The sequence below is a fragment of the Pinus tabuliformis genome, chromosome 2_2 (genome assembly GCF_031772625.1).
Source record: "Pinus tabuliformis cultivar Carrire ecotype Pingquan chromosome 2_2, CPIR1, whole genome shotgun sequence".
NCBI lineage: Eukaryota > Viridiplantae > Streptophyta > Pinopsida > Pinales > Pinaceae > Pinus > Pinus tabuliformis.
The window spans coordinates 1,112,974,220-1,112,996,130 of record NC_142300.1 but is presented as its reverse complement, the minus strand read 5'-3'; the positions used below and the strand labels follow the sequence as shown (position 1 = coordinate 1,112,996,130).

General features: G+C 33.0%; 1 protein-coding gene across 1 annotated transcript in view; it reads right to left on the bottom strand.

The window, feature by feature from the left end:
• LOC149197300 (tubulin alpha-2 chain-like) overlaps positions 1-8,290 on the bottom strand; it is an 83,387-nt gene extending 75,097 nt beyond the window's left edge. Inside the window, exon 1 of the mRNA XM_089405811.1 lies at positions 7,904-8,290. The gene's annotated coding sequence lies outside the window, so the exon portion shown is untranslated. The remainder of the gene's footprint in view (positions 1-7,903) is intronic.
• Between the last annotated feature and the right edge of the window lie 13,621 nt (positions 8,291-21,911).

The following is a 21,911-nucleotide window of genomic DNA, read 5'->3' as shown; positions in this document are numbered from 1 at the left end:
CAACTCCACCGACATCTACATCTAGAGGGGCAAAGGAAATCAGTAGTATTAGACTTTAGTTATTTGGTTCATTTCATTGTATATGACATTATGACTCATGATATGAGATACATTATTATATTTTTTGTTGATATTTTGAGGTTGAGTTGGGACTCAGGAGTCAGGACTTACTATTCAGGACATGATTCACTGTTATGTGTGATTTTAGCACTATAAATGATATTAAACATCTTATATATTACTTCTTTTATCATATTTATGTGTCAAATACTTATTTTATGTTGTAGATGGTTTAGATATTAAAAAAATTGAAAAAAAAATGAATATTTTTGTACCAAACAATTTTTTCCCGATTATTACGATTTTTTCCTCGCGCCGATATTATCCCGATAACGATTAGTGCAACATTGCTCCCCAGTGTGATCATGAATATGTCAAAATGCATCTATTTGCCCTTTCTTTAGAGGGTGATGCTTTGAATTGGTTTAATAATTGTCCTGAAGATTCTTTCGCTTCTTTACAAGATATCGTCAATGCTTTTAAAGATAGATATTGTTATCAAGGTAGCTTGCCTTGTGCCCCTAAAATTATGCAACAGAATGAAAGTGATTTTGTGAAGGATCGAGTCGTCGATGAAAGATTTCAAGACAATTCTCCCATCCACTTGTACAGTTGCAAATCAAATCCATGAGAGTGGAAAAGCAGGAACAAGTTATCAAATCAGTGTTGACCATGAAAGGGAAAATGAGAAGCAAAATATAGAAGAACTAATGCGGCTGGTAAAAAATATGGAGATTAATCAACAAAAATTTGTAGTTGATTACGTCAAGGATATGAGAACTTTATACACCCACCTGGAAAAGAGAGATAAGGAGATGGAAACCATGAAAGCTAATCATGACAAGGAAATTAATTCTATGCAAAACAAGTTATTAACTATGGATGAAGAAATGACCATCATGACATTCGATTATAATAATCAGTTGGCTACCATGCAAGCAAATCATAAGAAAGAGATAAACTATATGCAAAATTGTTTCATGGGCATGAAAGCAAAGAATGACAAAGTAATAAAAGATATGGAAGCTAGTCAGATATGTCTTCAGAATAAGTTATTGAGCATGGAGGAAGACCATGCCAAGGAAGTCAGTGCTATGAAGCTTGAACACTCTAACCAGATGGATGCCATAACAATACAGGTACAGAAACTTCAGCATCAGTCAAAGGATGAAAGAAACAAGGAAACGTTAATAGATCATAAGCCTCCCTATCTGCTGCAGCAAGCTCCATCTTATTATGAGGTCCTTTGTTCCATTGAAAAGTGGCTAATTGAAGGTGACCTGGATAAAATGGAAATTAATAATCAGGTTGATGCTCACACGGTTAATCCAGCAGTCATAGAAGATCGAGTTATAACTCATGACCCCTGTGAGACTGATCCATCATTCTTGACAGAGCAGATGTAGAATGAAGAGAGACATGTCATGCATATCTTACATACTTCATCTGAGAGTTTTGAAACAGAATCGTCAATGATACAACCTGCCACAAAGAAAAAACGCAAGAGAAAGAGAATGAGAAAGCGATTTGATGCATCAGATGGCCGCGAGCAGCTTGATTTTCGGATAGGAAAAAGTCCTACCATATGCAGGATTGGACATGGCATATCCGAGAAACAGCCAACAGATTTGCCTGAAAGCAGGCAAATGCTCACATATATTGAACACATCTGATGCCATGGGGCATCTTTGTATTGTATTTCTAACCTTATGCCCTTTTATTTCAGTGTTTCATTTTGTAGTTAGATTTGCGTTTTTCATGAAGAGCTTATATCTTTTCTGTGCTTAATGTTATATGATGATTTTTGGATGGACGCTACTTATGTTTTGTTGTGCGTTGCATGGATGCAGATTCTGGATTCTCACATTCCTCCAGTGCAGCAACGTGTCCCCAAGTAGAGCCAGATGTTGACCACTACGTGTCAACGACCCATAGCAGTACAACCCTTTTTCGCAAAAAGGATAGCGCCTGATCAATGTGTCCGTGTCATCCAGCTATCATCATCAGCCTGATTATCATGTTATAATGTAAACCCATTCTGCATATATGTGATGTAAATAATCTCAGCAGATCTGTGTCATGTATGTAATTGCCTAGGTTATTTTTCTGGTAACGATCTACATTCCGGGAGGGTTTTTGTCTCACCGATCCATTCTCGGATGGTCGGCAGAGTTTTCCTTCAGCCTTACCCCAAAGCCGAAATGGATTTTGTCACTAGGTTCTTAGGCGAGTCCTCCTGTTATAGATCGAGTATGTGTAAAAGTGCTTTGGGAATAATCCTAACTATTTGGCTAGGTTATTTTATTACAAGTTGCTTAGTCTGCTGGATTATATTTGTGTCGCAGAAATGGGTAGTCTGTGAGAGTCTTTTTCAAATGGGTTTCCCCCCTTAAGATGTAAAAAATGTAAAAAATCATGATGTAAAGTGTCTTGAGGGTTAGAAAAATAATTTATCCCCTCATAGATCCTAGGTCTTAGGTAAATTTAAATTTTCCAAAGGCAAAATTCGTGGATCCTTTAAAAAATTAAATCTTAACAGGTCCAGGGACTAAGGTTAATTGATTATTTTTGCTAAATTTTATGCCTTGGGTCCCTGGGGTTAAGTCAAATTCAAAATTTTGAGGAAATTAATGCAAAATTTTAATTTTTGAATTTATTAAAATGCATTTAATTGAAAAATTTGAAATTTTCTCAATATTTAGAATTTCGACAAATGAGATTATAGAAATTTTGATCCTCATCAACGGTCGAGATCACTTTGACAAGGATCACTCGAACTAGCCGTTGGAAGATTTATCTTTAAATAGGAGGTCATTTGTTAGTTGAGAGCATCCGATCTCTGGATCGTGTACTAAGTTCTCAAGCTCTCTTGTATACTTTTTTGAATTAATGCAAAAGTCTTTAGGGTTTCAACGTGTTGTAGTGTTCCTCTTCATGAATTTATGGTAAAATTGTTTTAATTTCTGCTTAATATTATGTGAAAACTATCAATCAATAGCTCTCTTAGAATAATTTGAATACAGGTATCTTATTCAATTTGTTGAATCTAGGGTAACATTTTTTATTTTGATTGAAGTAGCAGGTATCTCTATTTCTTCAGAATTTTACTGTTGTTCTATTTCTCTACTTGATTTGATGGTTGATCTAGTGTTTGCAGAAGATTCTCAGGTTCTCATTGAGCGTTTGGGGATAGTTCTCGGTTGGATCAGCCAACTCTCAACACATATTTTTTGAAAAGCCTACTTCATATAAGCCTCAAGATTTATCTAACGATAATCTTTTTTCTACAGGATGTTTTTGGGCTAGTACCTCTCTAAAATTTCAAAATCTTTTAAATATTTTGTAGAAATTTTGATAGATCTGGCTATTAAGAGCCTTAGATTGTCAGATCTGGGAGCAGAGTTGGACTCATACTCCTCGGATCTGATAGATCTGTAAATTATTTGTATAGATCTGTAATTTATTTGTGTAGATCTGAAATTTTGTAACATAATTTTGAATTTTGACACTTGGGTTTTTTGGGATTTTCTCTATTTCTGTACATATTGGGTATTGGGTTTTTCTCTTTTCACTTGTGCAGAAATAAATCTTCAGATCTGAGCTAGATCTAGACCCTGGAGGGCAAGATCTGGGCTCAAAGATTGTTTGCAGGAATAGATCTGAGAAATCAGCGAAGTAAATCTTCAAATCTGAGATTTTTTCAAGCAGATCTAGGGGTTCTGAAACAGATCTAAGCCCCGGAGGGCAATATCTTATCCCAAATCTTTTTACAAAGCCAGCCATTAAAGATTTTGCAATAAATCTGAAGATTTGAAGCAAAATAATTTTTTCAAAACAAGGGTTTCAAGTTTTGGGGCTCCTAAGCCCAGATCTGCCTTCTCCTAGCCCAACGCTAGTTCTATTGGGCCTAGTGTTAGCTCTCATTGGCCCTAGATTCCCTTGCTCCATTTCTGATTTGAATTTTTGATTTTCTGAAGCTAATCATTGGTGGTTTTTGCGGAAAATTTGGTAAAAATTTGTGTTTCAGATATTGAAATTTTTTTGGCAACTTTGGCAAGTGATCTTCAAGGCCTAGGGCCTAAGGGTTTGATCTCTAAACCATATTTTTCCTCACTGTTTGCTACAGCAGTCACATACCTTTCTAATAGTGGTGAAAAACACATCTAAGTGGTTTGAAATTAACTAAAAAATTGCTAAATACATTAATAAGTCATTTATGTTTGATATGTATCAAGAATTTGGCCTAGATCTACATTTTTTTGTCATTGTTATCTCTGATAATTATGTTTATGAAGTCTGAAATATAACAGTGGAAAAATTTCATGTGGGTTAACCTAAAATCAGTTCCTAAGTTGTCTAATACATTAAGGAATTAATTTCTTGAGTTGGGCATTCATCATTAGGCTTATTTCATGTTTTAATTGCTGGCTGTAATAAGTATATCAGATATGATATAATTCCGAAAATCACATCACAACAAGCTGAAAATTTTTTATAATTCATGTGGACAAGTTTGGAAAAATTTCGGTAAATTTTTGGCATAAAGATATCATTGATAGCTTACTGTTTTCATTGTCATATTGTTGTTGTCATAAAGTTTTTCTTACTGCTGTCCTAAAAATTAATTTCTGAAAATTAAGTACTCTGTCATGGAATTGTGATAAAATGCATATCCTTTGTTTCATAAAACTGAGTATTTTTTTAGCATCTGTTGGTATTAATTGCAAAGAAGTTTTTTTTCTCTTTGAGCTATAACTGTGTCAGAAAGATTTGAAATAAGCTTGTGTTCTAATTGTAATATCTTCAAGGGTATAATTTTGAGTCTTCTTTTAATAAAGCGAACATTTCATTTGGGTATTGGAAGTTTCTGCAACATAAGCATCTTTTCATCCTTGAATCTAACTTCATCTCATCTTCTCATCATCTGGTGCATTTGCATATAAGTTAGTTTTGCATAAATAAAATTTACTTCCAAGCATAAGCTTGGTCGATAGAGAGATAGGTATCCATCAATCTTTGCTTGAGAAGCCTGTTTTAATAGTACTTAAAACGGTGACCTTGCAGTTGTCAGAGCCACAACTCTCTGCAGTGCCGGAGGCACCGGGTATGTTAGAATTTCAGGAGAGGTATCGTTAATCACACCTTAGTGTGCTTCTCCTTATCTTCTCTCTGCCAATTACTACGAAATCAGGCTCAACACAGAAAGGATTGAAGGGTTCACATTTAAATAGGCATTTAACTAAAATTAACCAAGATTCTTGCATCTCACATTAGTTTTAGGATCTGCATTTCATATAAAATAATCATTCATCTAAGCAGCAGTTGCTAATCGATTACTTGGTCTTAATTTCCCTAGCAAGATCGTTGACTCCATAAGGCACTGGTATCAATCATTTAAAATCTAATCAAATCCTATAAGTCTTGCTAAATCTTAATCAAGTACTTGATTTCTTCACTGTGTCTCCTGAACTGGCTGGTTCCCAACTAGTTCTTCTTCATTCCACTTTTCCATAGGGTCTACCCCCCTTAGCCTGCTGTAGGGAGACAGCTTAAACGGAGAGATTGGAGATCAAGGTGACAGCCCCCGATTTGAGCGTTGTCGCAGTGCCTATACATTCTGTGCGACAACACTTGGTTTGGTAGCGTCAGTGATTTAAGATTCTATCCTAGACACCAGTATCATGGAAAAACAACACTTATAACTTATACTGTAGATATTCTCGTTAAGAAAAAATTCTCAAATCTTTGAACTTCTTTGCTAGAAAATGTGTTGCGCAGTGTACAAAATGGTTTCCATTGTGAGTGAATTGTTAAACATTTGCAGGTGATTTGAAATAAGCACTTGGGGATTATATCAGCCTTCTATGTTGCATTGCAGATGGACAACACCAAATACTTCACCCTCTTCTTCTTGGGGGATCTCTTACATACAGCAATTGGCCATCCTAGGCAAGAGGAAATGTCTTCCTCTTCCCCCAACCTTGGTGTTGTAGGAAGAATTTCAGCAGAATCTTTGAATTTGACCCCAGAAGGCAGTGGTAGTCGGATTGTTGTTATTGTGTTGATTCGTTTGTCTGTGCGGCGGTTATACTTAATGTTATCTAATTTCATAAGACTATTTCTAGCAGTGAGTCCATTCATGTAATAGAGTATTTGCTTAAGGGTCACTTACCACTGCTCAAAAGCAAACTTTATTTAAGATAATAGTTGTTTTGTACAATATTCTTTTAAGACAAATTCAGTCGACCAATTCTGTATAGAAGAACCAAGCTGAGTTTGATAGATGTTTGTGCCTTTTAACTTAATTAGTTGAAGTAACTGAAGAGCTTAATCGATGATCTACTTCAATAATTCCACAGTTGACATATGTTTATTTAAAAATGTTGAACGCCATTGGTATTCTTCCAACAAAGCGGCCCTAATCTTTCATCTCATCAGCTAAAAGACACTAGGAAGACTTCTTAACATCAAAACTAAATTTTGGACACTGGGCTCTAAAGCTACTATAACGACATGATAAGTTTATCTCAGCCTCAAGCACATTACTAAGTATGACCGCAATGAGTGGCAGAAAAATCAACCAAAGGTAAATGTAAATAACATTGGCAAAGCATGGGTTCAAGTACACAATTTGAGTGCTAGTGCACACAAGGTAACAAAATTAAGTTGAAGCTGCTGAGGATTTGGTACTGGAACAAGAAGCAAAAGGACTGAAATTGTGAACCAAAAGTCCCTGCAACAATTTTAATAAAGGCCAGTTTTTGTACCAGAGGACACTTTTTCTCTGTTTTACATATTATTTGGGAATTCGAATGTCTTTGTGGTTATTTATTGGCCAAATCCATACCATATCCTTGAGTTTATCCCACAATCAGTACAGCTCAGCAGTTCAACTGATTTAAAATAATTTCAAAACCTAATGTCCAAGAACAGTTCGAAATGCTCAATTATAGCCTAATGCGAGCATTAAAAAAGCACAAGGCATAAGTACATATGCAAAAATATAGGATATGTATCGGCCGAATTCATGGCAATATAGCAAAATTCTCGAGTTTATCCCATGATCAATGCAGCTTGGCGATTTAAAATAATCTCAAAATCTAATGTACAAGAAGGGTTTGAAATGCCGGATTATATAACCTAAACGAGCATTAAAAATCACAAAACAAATGGTATGCTCTCAAACCACTGAATTAATCTCTCTGGATCAAAATCCTCAAGGCTCACGAAGCATGAGTACATATGGAAAAACTTAGCGTACAGATTGGTGGGTGGAACATTACAATATAAATCATAACAATCACTAAGATCACTAAGAAAGCATAAAATTTGTAGTAAACTATTTGAAGCAGAATAATCGAATAAACATAGCATTTAGCAACTACGATACTTCACAGGTTATAGACTCTCAAAAAAAGTCTCCAAGTCACTACAAAAACATGCAGATGAAGCTCTGAAACACTATATTCAACCTAGGAAAAAACTTCTAAATTTAAATCACTCGGCAAAGTTCCCGAGGAAAAAACGAATTAGCAACGAGTTCTATACATTAATTTTAGAGTAAAACAACTAAGGTTCAAATTGCACAGAGACCACCCAAATAAGCATAGTGGCTACGCATACTCTGTACTTTTAACTCGTAGCTTTACTCAAATATTGCATACACAGCTTTCAATCTTCTTATAACTCACATGTACGGGAGATGCCTAAATTTGCTCGGAAGAAACAGAATTTAAGCTCAAAGATCGAAGCAAAAACATTCAAAACGCAACCTAACGCACAGAATAGATGAAAGCAAGTAGAGAAACTAGCGAATGTCGCAAAACCGAACGTTCCAACTTACCGGGACTGTCGTTAGAGCAATCGAGATCGGTTGAGCGCCAAGACAAGGAAGCACAGGATAGTAGTGAAGGCGCCTTATGTACGCAGACAACTGTGATGGAATATTTCTGGGAAAAAAATTCCTCTAATGGAATCCAGGATTCAATAGGAAACCACGAGAATCACTGCCATAACCATGTGCAAAAGCTTCGCTGTGGACATCGTAAGCATCTCGATGCGTGCAGAGCCACAACTGCAGGTCAAATAAAAGTGGTACAAAGACAAGTAACTGGGGTCAAAGTTTTTGTTTGAAAAAACTAGGGGTCAAAATGACGGCAACAATCACTCGCATGGCGGAAGGTCGGCGGCTGCTATAAGAGTGCGATTCCAATGAAAGCGAATTCCCTTCTAGATGTGCCTCGGTCGTGATGAGCATTGTTGCGCGGTGCATATCCTTAGGTTTTCCAATTTATATTGTGTTTTTTAAACATTGTGAATTGGTCATTTTTTTTGGAATAATTTAGAGGATGTCGCTATAATTAATTTTAGTGGTTATTTTATAACGTGAAGAGTATATGGATTAATCAATTTAGGAGGTCCAGCATCAATTTTAATGGTTAACTAGTTTATAACACCAAAAGTATATTTAGCAATTTACAAGTCAAATTTTATAATTTAGTAAGAATTTAAATTATTAGAGTCTACTCATTAAGCCGAGATTATAACCAGTCATATATCTAATAAGCACATTCTTATTTTTTCCCGTTTTAACCAACAAAACTTACTATTAAATGTGTAGATGGAATCCACATTGTTTATCTAGCTTATCTTTTTTTCTTAGGTTAGTGATGTTTTGGAGCCTTTACATAAAGCCTTGTTGGCCACAGTTTTTCTCGATGCCCTCAATTAATCACATAATATAATCAAACCTAAGAACAGATTTATTATGGATATTCGTCAAAAGAAGTGAAGTGCAAGAGGTAGAGATGGGTATCAAGAAGTTGGGTGTTGGAAAAGTAAAAGACTTAGCTGAACTCCAAGCAGAATATCTAAAGTGGGGCTCAGATTCTTTCACCTCACATTACAAAAATTTTCAACAACATCATACAACAGGAGCTCCCCACAGAGTGGACAACTAGTTTGGCAATATCTCTTTTCAAGAGTGGTGACGTCAATAATCCCTCCAATTATAGGACCATCATGATAAACCCTTTGTTTGCAAAGCTATTTGGAAGCATGCTAGAAAACAAAATTAGCAAGTAAGCAGAAGAAAGAGATAAGTGTGCTAGAGGGCAAGCAGGTTTTAGACCTAAACATTCCACAGTTGATCATTGTATAACTTTAAGGCACCTCATTGAAAAAGTTCGGGAGAAAAAGGAAGAAGTCTTTTGTCACTTTGTTGATTTCAGAAAAGCGTTTGACTCGGTTCCTAAGGATAAGCTTTGGCACAAAATGGAGGAACTTGGGGTTCCTAAACATTTGACAACAGTTGTGCATAGGTTGTATGAAGAGGTGAAATTCAGAATTAGAACTTCAGTAGGCACTTCTGAAAGTTTTAGAAGCGATATCGGGGTCAAGCAAGGTTGCCCACTATTTCCTACCCTTTTTGGTTTATATATCGACAAGCTTGAGGAGTGGTTAAATTCGCAAGGGGGTGATGGTATCTATTTGGGCAAGTTTGTTATAAGGCTTCTTTTGTATTCAGATGACCTTATTCTGATTGCTAAATCGGCTCTTGGTTTGCAAGAGCACTTACTATCCCTTCAGCCGTTTTTGCAGAAGTGTGGGGATGCAAGTAAATATCAGCAAAACGAAAGTAGTGGTTTTATCTAGAAAAAGAAAACATAACCAGAATAAGTTTTACTTGAAGGCAATATTGTCGAAGAAGTTGCGGATTACAAATACCTCGAATTGACTTCAACAAAAATCTAAGCTATGATGGTCATAGAAAGAAAAGAACTTTGGGGGTTGGGAAGCATTTTATGCTTTTCAAAATAGGTGTAGAGAGACAGAGTTATGGGACTGGAAAACCACTCAAACTCTTTTTGGGCTTCTAGTGATTCTCGTGATTCTCTATGGTTGTGAACTATGGGCCAACAGTACATCCGACATGCAGTGGAGACGAATTGAGAAAATTCAAAAGCGTTTGATTACAAACAAATTCAAGATTAAAAGTGCAGTTCCTTGTGCTATTTTGTTAAGTGAAATAGGGATTGATCCTATAGAAGCAATTGCTATGTTGCGAGTCATAAGGTATTTAAAAATAATTGAACAAATAGAAGAGGGTAGATGGCCTAAGGTTGTCTTTAATGACAGATTGTGCAAGAGAAAAAAGACTTGGATGCAGCGAAATAACAAATGTTTAGTAAATAAGGTATCTGCTTGAATGCGTGTCCCATAAACAGCAAAGAGATAAAAGCTTTTGTTATGGAAGAGTTCCACAAGCGTACTTGGGATTAGGAGCTAGGAAGAAAGAAAAAGTACTATATTGAAGTGTTTAATCCCACTCATAGTCATCAGCCAAAAGCATACATAGAGGCCAATATCTCTTGGAGAGCCAAAAATATTATTGCTCAATTAAGGACCAATTTTCATCAACTCCGTTGTGCAACAAGGCATTGGAAAAGGCCAAAAGAAGTGTGGGAGGAAAGAGTATGCATTTTTTGTTCTTCCGGAAAAGTGGAAATAGAAAAGCATTTCATTTTAGAATGTGAGGCCTTCAAAGACAACAGAGAAAGTTATGCAAATATGATGGCAACTATCTCTTGGGATAATCTATTTAGCGAGGGGTTTTTCGATAAGCTAGGAGCATTTATTTTGAAGCTTCACAGAAAAAGGGTCAAATGCATCAAGCAGATGAAGAAGCAATCTGTCCCATAAGCTATACTTTAAAATACTTTATTTCTTTCTTCTATTTAATGAAATAAATAATATCCAAAAGAGAAAAGAAAAAACGAATATACAAATTATAAAATATTATTTTATAAATATTAATTAAATTAATAATATTAAATATTAAATAATTTTTAATTTATTATATTATAAGAAAAAATATATAAGTGAATATGGGTTTTTTTATCCGTTATAATATTTTATTATATTAGAATGAGTGATTTGAACCTATGACTTTTAATCAAAATGCACATGTTTTTAACCTTTAAAACCCCTCAAATTATACGTAAACTATTATGTTATATCATATTTATCTTTTTAAGATTATAATTTATCAATAAATTGTTAGTATAACATGATCAATGTATTGCTAATTCAAATCCATCTTAATTCTTTATCTAGCAAGGGCCCAGAGGGACAAATCTGTTTTCACTATAAAAGAGGTTTGCACTTGAAGAGATTTGATCCCTATCATTGCTTAGTAGATCAAAGTTAAATGAATCTAGGTTAGTAGAAAATATATATATCTTCTTACATAAGAATACCATTGACAAAATTATGGATTGTTAAAAAGTAGAGCCAAAAAACAGCGATTGGTAAATTGACTATTTTATTTCAATTTTATTATAATTATTATTTTATTTTATTTCTATGTAAATGTTTACTTAAGACTATACAAAACAAGACAAAATCCCTTCAATATTAAGTAGAGAGCATCTCTCGACATAATAATAGTTTTAAGTTTTCATGAATAAAATTATATAAGCTCAAATTTTATGTGGATTAAAATTAAAATTTAATATAATATTATTAAAAAATAAGATAGAAAAAAACATATATATAATAAAATAATAAATTTGAAAAACAAAGATGAAATTTCAATTTAAATTATTTTCCAATTTAATGTAGTTTTAAAAATAAAAATAAATTATATATATTCCAATTAAAGAGAAAGAGTTCATATATTTTTGTGATTAAAATTAAAAATGTAATTAAAATCTGTTTTAGGTTTGTGTTATTCTTAAATCTTCGAATTTTATTTTTTTAAATTGATGTTTTCCTTCAATCTTCAGGGTTTATTTTTCAAAGTGGTTTAACTTAAATTTCAAAATAGATGTTTTCCTTGAATCTTCAAGTTTATTTTTCAAAGTTGTGTTCCCAAGTTTTAGATGTTAATGTGGATATCCAAATTTTTAAAAAGTTTGGAACAATAATTTCACAGAATTGCATATATAATATCCATCTTTTAAAAAAGAAAAATATTTACAAATTTTTCATATTTTCATAACTATATAAAATCACTATAACATTTAGATTTACAATTATAAATTTATAATAATATTTTTCTATTTTATTAAATTTAGAATTATAAATTTATAATCATATTTTTTATTTTATTAAATTATGTTTTCATTTTATATGAGTTTTCCTGGTCACATATACGTTGTAAACTATTAAGATTGCCCAAAAAGAATACAAATGGTTTTTTTATATATAAATATTCATTGATATAACAAAATAAAATAACAAATCCTAAAAGCAACACTATGCCTCAGTTTCAAGTTACTGAACAAAAATTAGATCTAAAAGTGGTGCTTGTTGTATAGTTAATAAACCACTTGAACAGGGAATTGTGTTTGTTGTAAAGTTGATAAACCTCTTTTTACGCAGTCGTATTCCCATGAGTAGCACTTATAAGTGTCTGTTCTTAAGGTGCACTTATGCAATTGTAGGAGCACAGTCATGTTGTCAAGAGCTAGTTGTCTGGACCACACAACCCTTACTGTCATTGTTGCATACATGATTTTTTAAATTTTTCCCTGAATGAGATACTACATGTAATGTTTATATTCTTTTAACCATTGCTCTCCGACAAGAGTGGAAGTTAGTTCTTGAGATTTGTACAGGGATTCTTAAGGTCTCCTTTTGCTTTATTTTGACACATCTATCGTATCAATTATGATTTTGAGAGCTTATAACTAGCTCAATAGTTTTGTTGTCGATTAATAGAACTATGTATGGAATTTTTTCATTTCATTTTGTGCAGAAACTGATCTTCTTATATGTGAAAATGCATGATTATGTTTAGATAGATTATTTCTGAAAATTCTATTTTCCTCTTTTCTTTTAATGAATCTCCAAAACAGTAGACGGAAAGATTGTAAAGCAACCTCTTGCACTGAGACTTACAAATACTAATACAATTTGTCAACAACAATCTTTTTCACCCATATTAATCAAAACTTATAACAAGAAACCAAGACATGAACCCTCCTATATCCATTAACACGGAACAATAAATGGAAAATAGAAAACAATTCTTTCTATTGTAATACTTATCTGAGTTCTACAAAATTTTGAGCCTGCGACGAGCAATCACAACAGAGACATAACACTCCTCCAACCCACCTTGGCTCAGACTCAGGATTTCCTATAAGACAATGTCCTGCCTTTTCCTCTGACAACATCCTGTCAAGGAGAACTAAGCTTCACAATTAGTTCTTAATGGGGCCTCCTCCAACAAGCTCTCGTTCCAGGTCAACTTTAGACTTTTCCCCTCTCATCTTCTATTTTCCTAGTTCTTCTTTTTTGGGATAACTATCCCCTCATGAAAGGAATTATGGGAAGGAAACTTCTTGTATAATCACAGTCCAAGGGTATCCTGGTTACTAATAACGTCAGGCTACTCCACACACTCAGCTTTGTATTTTCATCAAATTCAACAATGTTTCAGGAAACATTTACGCTATGCAATTAATATAGGAGTATGAATTTACTTTGATAAATGTTATGAGAGATCTCTCTCTCACCTTCCACTCTTTTTCTCACCTCATCCAATTACATATGCGTCCACCTAACAAATGGTGCAATGGGTAAGCCAAATGGGCATTAAAAACCAAACACGCAACCCTGAAAACTTTATGTGCAGTTGCTACAAAGTGATTTCGTAGCGCAATTAAAATCTTGTAGGCACTGCGAAATGATTTCGTAGCACCCCAAAAAAGACTGTATTACGAATTTCAGGAAGTTAAAATGACTTGGCTCCTTTCCCAATCAATTATCCACGGCCTTGAGTGGGTCTTTAACACAAGGAATGATTTCATACACCTTTCTTTGTTAAGGGTTGCGTGCTATTAGATATTTTTCCTATCAGGCAAACAAAACCAGTCAAAAGGATCTGATTGTATCCCAAAATAGAGTGCTCTGATTTACTATAAGAGCACTTGTATTGCTGCAATAACCATGCATTTGTTATGCTCGAACATAGTGAAAGTTCTTCCACGAGGCTAAGGAACCATTACAATGAAATACAAAAGAATCATGACACTTTTCTTTTTCAACATGAACTCAGCGTACAACATACTAACACCAACAATAAGTCAATAGCAGGTACTCAACTATCCATGACAATACAAGGCTCAATAACAATATATCAACAATACATAGCATCTACAACACATATATGGCACTATAATACACCAACAGTAATAACACACATCAATATTTAGACCAGCAACATATATTCTAAACACATTAGGAACAACTACGACAACAATATAAAGTTACAGATTCAAAACATGATCCCCAACATCACCTCCATATCTAACCTATATGCACATGTGTATGTATGTTCAACTCCAAATTGCACTTGAACCAAAGCATTCATTTTCCCCAAAGACCAACAATTTCATTAACAATATATAGACAAAGAAGTTAAAAAACAAAGAGGTATAAACATGTTGCTCATTAATCAAATTCAAATATACATTAAGTTGGTCAGATATACAATGTGGGCCTATGAAGCCCTAGCCTCTTTCCACACACACTCGACCTATGTCTCTTCTCCTTACTCTAGAGCTTCTCCTTTATTCCTCCTCTCTTCTTCTCAAACACTCTTTTATTTAAGAAGAAAGCTACCATGGGACAAGCAAGAGTCACAAGAGATGAATCATTTCCCCTTCTCCACAAAATAAGGGAAACTAAAACTATATTTACCTTAGGAAATAATTCCTCCAATTTATCCTAAAAACAAAACTCACTTTCTAATGTAAACATTCACAATTTCTTGCAAAAATATTTAAAATTTCTCCCAACATCACCAAGTGACCATCCCATCTCATGGGTAAGCTCTGGTCCAACTTCATCAAATTTAGTGCTCAGTTTATGCACCTGCATCATCGTAACTACTTGAGATGTGAAATTATATTTTAGTATCTTTCCCCTTGTAATTATTGTGGTTGACTTCTCATCAAGGTTTCTCATACTAATTATAAAATCAAAACTATTTATTTACATCAAAAGTTTCATCTGACCCTCAACATAGGCCCACAGTTTATAAGAAAGTCTAACAGTAAAGAAGAAGAATGTTTACATTTTACGAGGGGTCCTACATCTCCCCCCTCCCCCTAAGTCCAAACACCATCCTTGGTGTTTTTAGCCCTTGGAACTGGTCAAGGTATGCCTTATGCATGAGAGATTCATCCTCCCAGGTAGCATTTTCTAGGCTAAATTGCTTCCAATGTGCCTTAACCTGGGTGATTGCTCTCTTTTGTTGCATAGTTTCTATTCGGTCTAGGATGCACAATGGCTCAACCAAGAATGTTTTTGTCGTGCTCGACCTACATCCACAACCACATATAAAACATTAGTTTTGCTTTGAATGTTTTTATTAAAAATAAATAAATGACTAAATAAATAAAATTACATTATATCTCAATTATATTCCCTACATGAACATTATGCCAATCAATAATATGTTAGGGTCATAGATATATTTTTTCAGTAATGAAACAGGAAACACATTGTGTACACGTACATAACTAGGTAGGGATAATTGGTAGCCATAGGCCCAACCCTAGCAAGTATTTCAAAGGGGCCATAGTAACAGGGAGAAAACTTTGCACAGGTGCCCCATCTTAAGGTGATTTTCTTTGCCTTGACCCTTACGTAGAAATGCCTACTTGAAACTCCCTATAGGTCTACTTCTTATCAACATAAGCTTTCTATTAGTCTTGGGTTGCCTTTATATTTTCCATACATTTTTTTACAGTCTGCTCCATTTCTTTTAACATATCAGGTCCCAGTACCAATCGGTCTTTAGGATGACTCCAATTAAGCGGAGTCCTGGAACATCACCCATATAGTACTTCAAAGGGGCTCATCCTTAATGAAGCATGGTCATTGTTATTGTACACAAATTCTACCAAATGAAGGTATTCTTCCCACTTGGTGGGTTGTTTCATAACATACATTCTAAGCATATCTTCCAGCACTTGGTTCACTTTGTTTGCCCATTAGTTTACGGGTGATAGGTAGTCCTAAATCACACATGGGTACCCAATCATGTAAATAAATCCTTCCAAAATAACTATTTTACATCTCGATCCAAAATAACTATTTTTGGGATGCCATGTAAGCAAAAAATCTCCCTCATAAATATATCAACAATTTTGACTGCCTTATAAGTGGATTATACAGGGATGAAATGTGTTGTTTTGCTTAATTTGTCAACAACAACCATTATCAAATCATTTTGCTTCTTGGTTTTAGGCAGATAGATTATAAATTCTAGGGTGATAGTCTCCCATTTCCACTCAGGAATGGGAAAATGGTGGAGCAAACCAGCTAGATGTTGGTGCTCTGATTTTACTTGCTAACACTCCAGAATTTTGGCCAAGTATTTAGTTGTTTCTTTCTTCATACCTGGGATAAAATAATATTTTTGTATTGTTGTAATTAATTTATGGTATTTGGGGTGGGCAACATAAGGAATTTTATGGTTCTCATCCAAAATTAGTTGTTTAATTGATGGCTGGTTTGGTATATAAATTTTGTTTTTGTAAATCAACAAACCATATTTATCATAGTCATATCCTAATTGCCTCTCATAATTGTTTTCCTGCTTGATTTTCTATAATAACTATCGTTACCCATGATCTTTTATAACTATGTTTTTAATCAAGTTTAAAACATCTACTTTTCTATTCCTAAAGGAAATCTCATACACACAATTTACCTTTCTACTCAGTGCATTTGCTACTTCATTTTCTTCGCCCTTCAAATGGGTAATATCAAAGTCAAACTCACTTAAGAAGGCAGTCCCCCTTCCGCTGCCTTTGTCAAAAAAACATGATTCCGCTAAAACATTTGTTTGGGATAGCGGAGGTTTTAACGAAACTTCATTACAACTAAAAAAATATGGGCGGGTGTAGGTTCTATTGGATGTTTTTTTTTGGTGCGCTTAATGGAACAAGTAGCATTAGTGCACTACATACATAAAAGCACCAGACAACATACATATAAAAGCACAAAGGCGTTGAATGCAAATAATATCGATGTGTAATATATATCGTACCAATGGTAAGAGATACAAAAGCCCCAAGGCATTCTTCTAACGAAATACACCGGGGCACACAAAAAATAATTTTTGTGCCAGTACTTTTTTAAAACTTGTAGTGTTAATGTGTATTGTTAGTACAAAGGCCCCAGTGTGTTAGTTATACAAAAGGATTGGTGTTGTTAGTTTTCTTAAAGCACTGGGCTGGAAATCATATTTTGTAGGACCAAAAAGTTAGTTATATGAAAGCACTAGTTCGTTAAGAATTACAATGCACCTAGGCGTTAATCTCAAATAGGACCGGTGCTTGAAGCGATAAACGCACTAGTTCTTTCGTTTTTTAAAAGGCACCAAGCATGTAAAAATATGTCGTCACGGTGCTTTTATATAACACAACGCACCGATGCTTTTATATGTTATAGATGCACTGGTTTTTTGAATGAGATTTTCTTTTTGTTTGGAAAGATCGGCCTATAACAATGCAATTATTATAATTTTTTCAATTCGTTATTCATCGAAAAATCGACATATACCTTATAACAGTATCATATAAATCAAAATTTGATTAGTGCATTTATATATGATGTTTGGATTAATTTGTTATATTATCATATTTCACATCTCTTTATTATAAATTTAATCATCCATATATTTAATCAGTGGTGTAACATTTCACGGTGACATTAGATAACACAATAGAATAATTTGAAATGTATTTTATTATATATCAATAAGAGGCTCTTTGTCATACAAAATTGGATTGTTATTGGTAACCCCTTGTCTTTCAATTGGGACACTATGTCCATTACATTAAATAAAATGTTTGATTTTCACAGACAATTATTTCAAAAAATACAATAGGTTGCATTGATATCCAAATTGATCATCATTCTTCATTGGAATTGTTGTCAGTGCTCGAACTGCTTCCATGACTTGGGTTATTTGGAGGAATGTTTTATTGATTGCATTGATTGTTTTCATCTTCTTAATCTTGCAATTCCATTTGCAAACATAAAAATAAAGTGTAATGTGTGTATCAACATTAGTGAGAATAATATATATTGAAATAAATAATATACATCAATGTAAATTGATAAAAATAAATAAATAAATAATAAGTAATAAATAATAATAATAATAATAAATTATGGTACCATATCAAGAAGTGACTCTTGAATTATACACATTCTTTCAAAACCAAATCTCATGCTTTCTTTCAACAACTCTTCCATTGGCGTAGTTCCATACCTTGTTTCATGCAAGTTTTATACCCCATAATAAATCATATATTTAATATAAAGGTTTTTTTGGTTCTATTAATTATAAACTCAAAGAAGTCAAACAACATAGATACTTACAAATTCCACAATTAATTTTTGATATGCCAACATATACTCACAATCGTTATTTAACCTAATGTCAATCAATTCTTCCGATGACTCTTCTTTGTATGTTAACACCTATTTGAATACATTTAAGGATGGTTGTTGTAAAACAACTTAAAATATAAAAAAAAAATGAAACCTTGAGTTGTTATAAGGAAATATTAACAATTACTCGCAGACTTTGAAATCAACTCTTTTATTCCTTGTCGTCTTGTTTTATGTGTTGAATGAGTTACATTTTGTTTTCTTTTCAACAAGAAAATACTTGAAAATTAATGTTTAATGTTAAATTATTATTTTTTATATGTGCAAAATCAAACATGATTACATACATTTGAAGCACGTTGTTGTTGAGATGATTCCTCCCGTGACGCAATTATGTCCATTTCTTTGACCATCTCCTTATACACTTTTTTGGACATTCCTACTCGCGTTTTTCACATATTAGTGCGTTGATCATTTGAGATTTTCATAATCTTCCTGAAAAAAGTAATAAACTATTTTATAATGATATATGAAAACTAAATATAACAAAATCAATATTAATAAATTAATGGTTTGTAGTGATATATACATATAATTCTAGAAAATCATTTTATACAATTAGGAATATTACCTTTTGAATGATTCTTTTTTGTTGTTGCATGTTTTTGCTATTGCAAGTCTGACATGTCTCATTGACCATTGCTCTGGAAACCCTTCTTGTAGTTTAGATATTATTTGATTCTTGGAATCACTGGATTGTTTTGTAAGTGGAAGGAACATCTATATGTTCGTTCCACTAGATCCCTCATAATTCTGTAAAAAAAAATCCCCTTTCATTAACCTCCAACACCACTCCAGATGAGCTAAGGACCAATTCATCGCTATTTACACGTTCTATATTTTTTCTTTTCTTAGAAAGACATTAATCTTTTCCTTCATTGTTGCTCACTATAGAACATTAAACATACATGAATTAATAAATTGTTTGAAACATATTATCTGATATTCTTAGGTATATTATTAATGAAAAAAACTCATAATGAATAGTATTTTTTCATTCACTTTATTCATCATTCTGTAATTTTTCTATTAGGATTATACGTTCTTCTGCACTTAGATTAGAAATAATCTTATCAACCTTGTTCATTTTAAGGCTCTCCATGACACACCAACCAATACATATTAGTTAAACTTATATATATCTCAAACATATTAATTTTGTAAAGAATTTACAAAGAAATTGTCTTCTCTGCTTTTTTTGATGTGCTATCACTATGTCGATCAATATTTTTGTTACTTGAGACATCCTGAGACATTTTTTTATCAATATACAACCTGTAGCATTCAATATAGAAGTCATTAAATATATTTTACAAATAAATCAAATCATTTTTAGCCAAGAAACTCTGGCAACCGATGTGTTTATTTAGATAAATGCACAATAAACGCACTTGTGTGTTTAGAACATTTAACGCACCAAGAGTTTAATTGTTTCGTGCGTTAAATGTTCAGGTTCACCGTCATGGGAAATTAATTTTAAATTATTACGCTACGATTTGTAAGAATAAATGCACCGAAATTATTTAACAGTGTTATTTGGAAGAGCCGCATTGGTGCGCTATATTACATTAGGAACAACGATTAACAAACTAGACATAATTGAGAGTGTTCTAATATGTCAGTGCGTTGTATTACACAGGGAGCATTGGTGCATCATATTACAGAGGGCACACCATGAAACATATAGTCTTTAAAAAAAAAAACAGAGATGACCTATAGGGTTTGGATCTAATTCAATAATTGATTCCCCTACTTTACATGTCAAACACCCTATATATAGTAAGTACACAAAGCCATTAAATCTAAAATCCCTAAATTGAAAAACCATAAGTGTGAAGTGGTAGAGGAAGTTAAACCCTAAGATGGAATTTTACAGGAAGAGGCAAGGGTTTAAGACAAATATTGACTTTTTTGTTTTTGTCTGAATTTTAATTAAATTTAAATAGAAAAGCAATTTGTAAAAAAATTTACTAGTAAAAACTATAGTAAATTTTTTATTATACAGGGTTTTTTGTTTTGTTTTTTTTTTTTCTCTGAATTATGAATAAATCTAACATAAACAATAAAATTTAAAAATTTTGCTATCTAGGGTTTTGAGTGAATCATTATACCTTTCAACTTCTCATCTTCCGGTGGATCCAAAATAATTTGTAGCTCCACAGTACTCTCAATATGTGTCCCTTGGAAATGATCTCTCTTATAATTAAACCCTAACACAAATTGCAAATTTTTTATTAGTAAAATAAACGATAAAATTTAAAAAAATTATTATGCATGTTTTTTACTGAATCACCATACCTTTCAGCATCTAATCTTCTGAATAGTTCTGCTGCTCCAAAGTATTCTATTATTGCACAATGATCTTGATATGTCTCTCTTGCAAATCACTCACTTGAAATTTTGGGTAAAATAATGAAATGTTGAATAATTTTTTAATATTTAAAGCACTTTATGAAATTAGATTTCAAAAAATCAATCGCCACTCGCTTTTTTTTTGTTTTTTTTGTTTTTTTGAAAGAAGAAGAAGAAAAAAATCACATTTTTTTTCAATTTCTCTCCACATTAGTGCGTTTGATAGTCAAGTGCACAGATGTGTTTATAAAAAACACATTGACATTTTCAGTGCGGCAAAGTTTTTCAACACACCAACATGATGCATTTTTTTACTATTTTCAAAATCTTGAAACGGTGCGATTAATTTTTTAAAGCAATAATGCAATTTTTATTTAAAAGCATTGGTGCCCTAATTGTTATAAAAGCACTGAGTTGGTTGAATTCCTTTTTATTTTTTAAAATCGGGAAATAGGTACATAGCGGTGCTATTTTTTTTAAATACATTGGTGCATTTTTGTAGAAGAGCACCAATATGATAACATATTTTTCATAATGCTGGAAACCGATGCGGGTATTATTTTAACGCCTCGGTGTTGTTAATGTTTTAAACGCATCGGGGCACTTCGTTATGATAAGTGCACTGGTTTTGTTTAAAAGTTATCTAAAATTTTAATTTAACATAAAATGGAAATTAATCTCAAATTATCTTTTATAATGCATCCATATGAATTACAATAGTTCATAGTATACATTTTCCGCTTAAAGTCGCTTTATTCTTGAAAAATGGTTTGAAAACTATATTGAAATTCAGATTGTGGTTATATGGTTGTCGAGATTAATTTTTGGTATACACACAAGTTTTTATTTTTTATTTTTCTCAAATAAAGGGACAAAATCTCAATAATATCTGCAAAGGCCAATTCTTCAAATTCTAGCTCGTTCCATATTGTTGATCAAAGTCCTTCATGAAGTTCTCCCTTTCCATCTCCAGTAAGTTCATATTTTATTTATATTTTGATTATCTAATTATTTTTTTA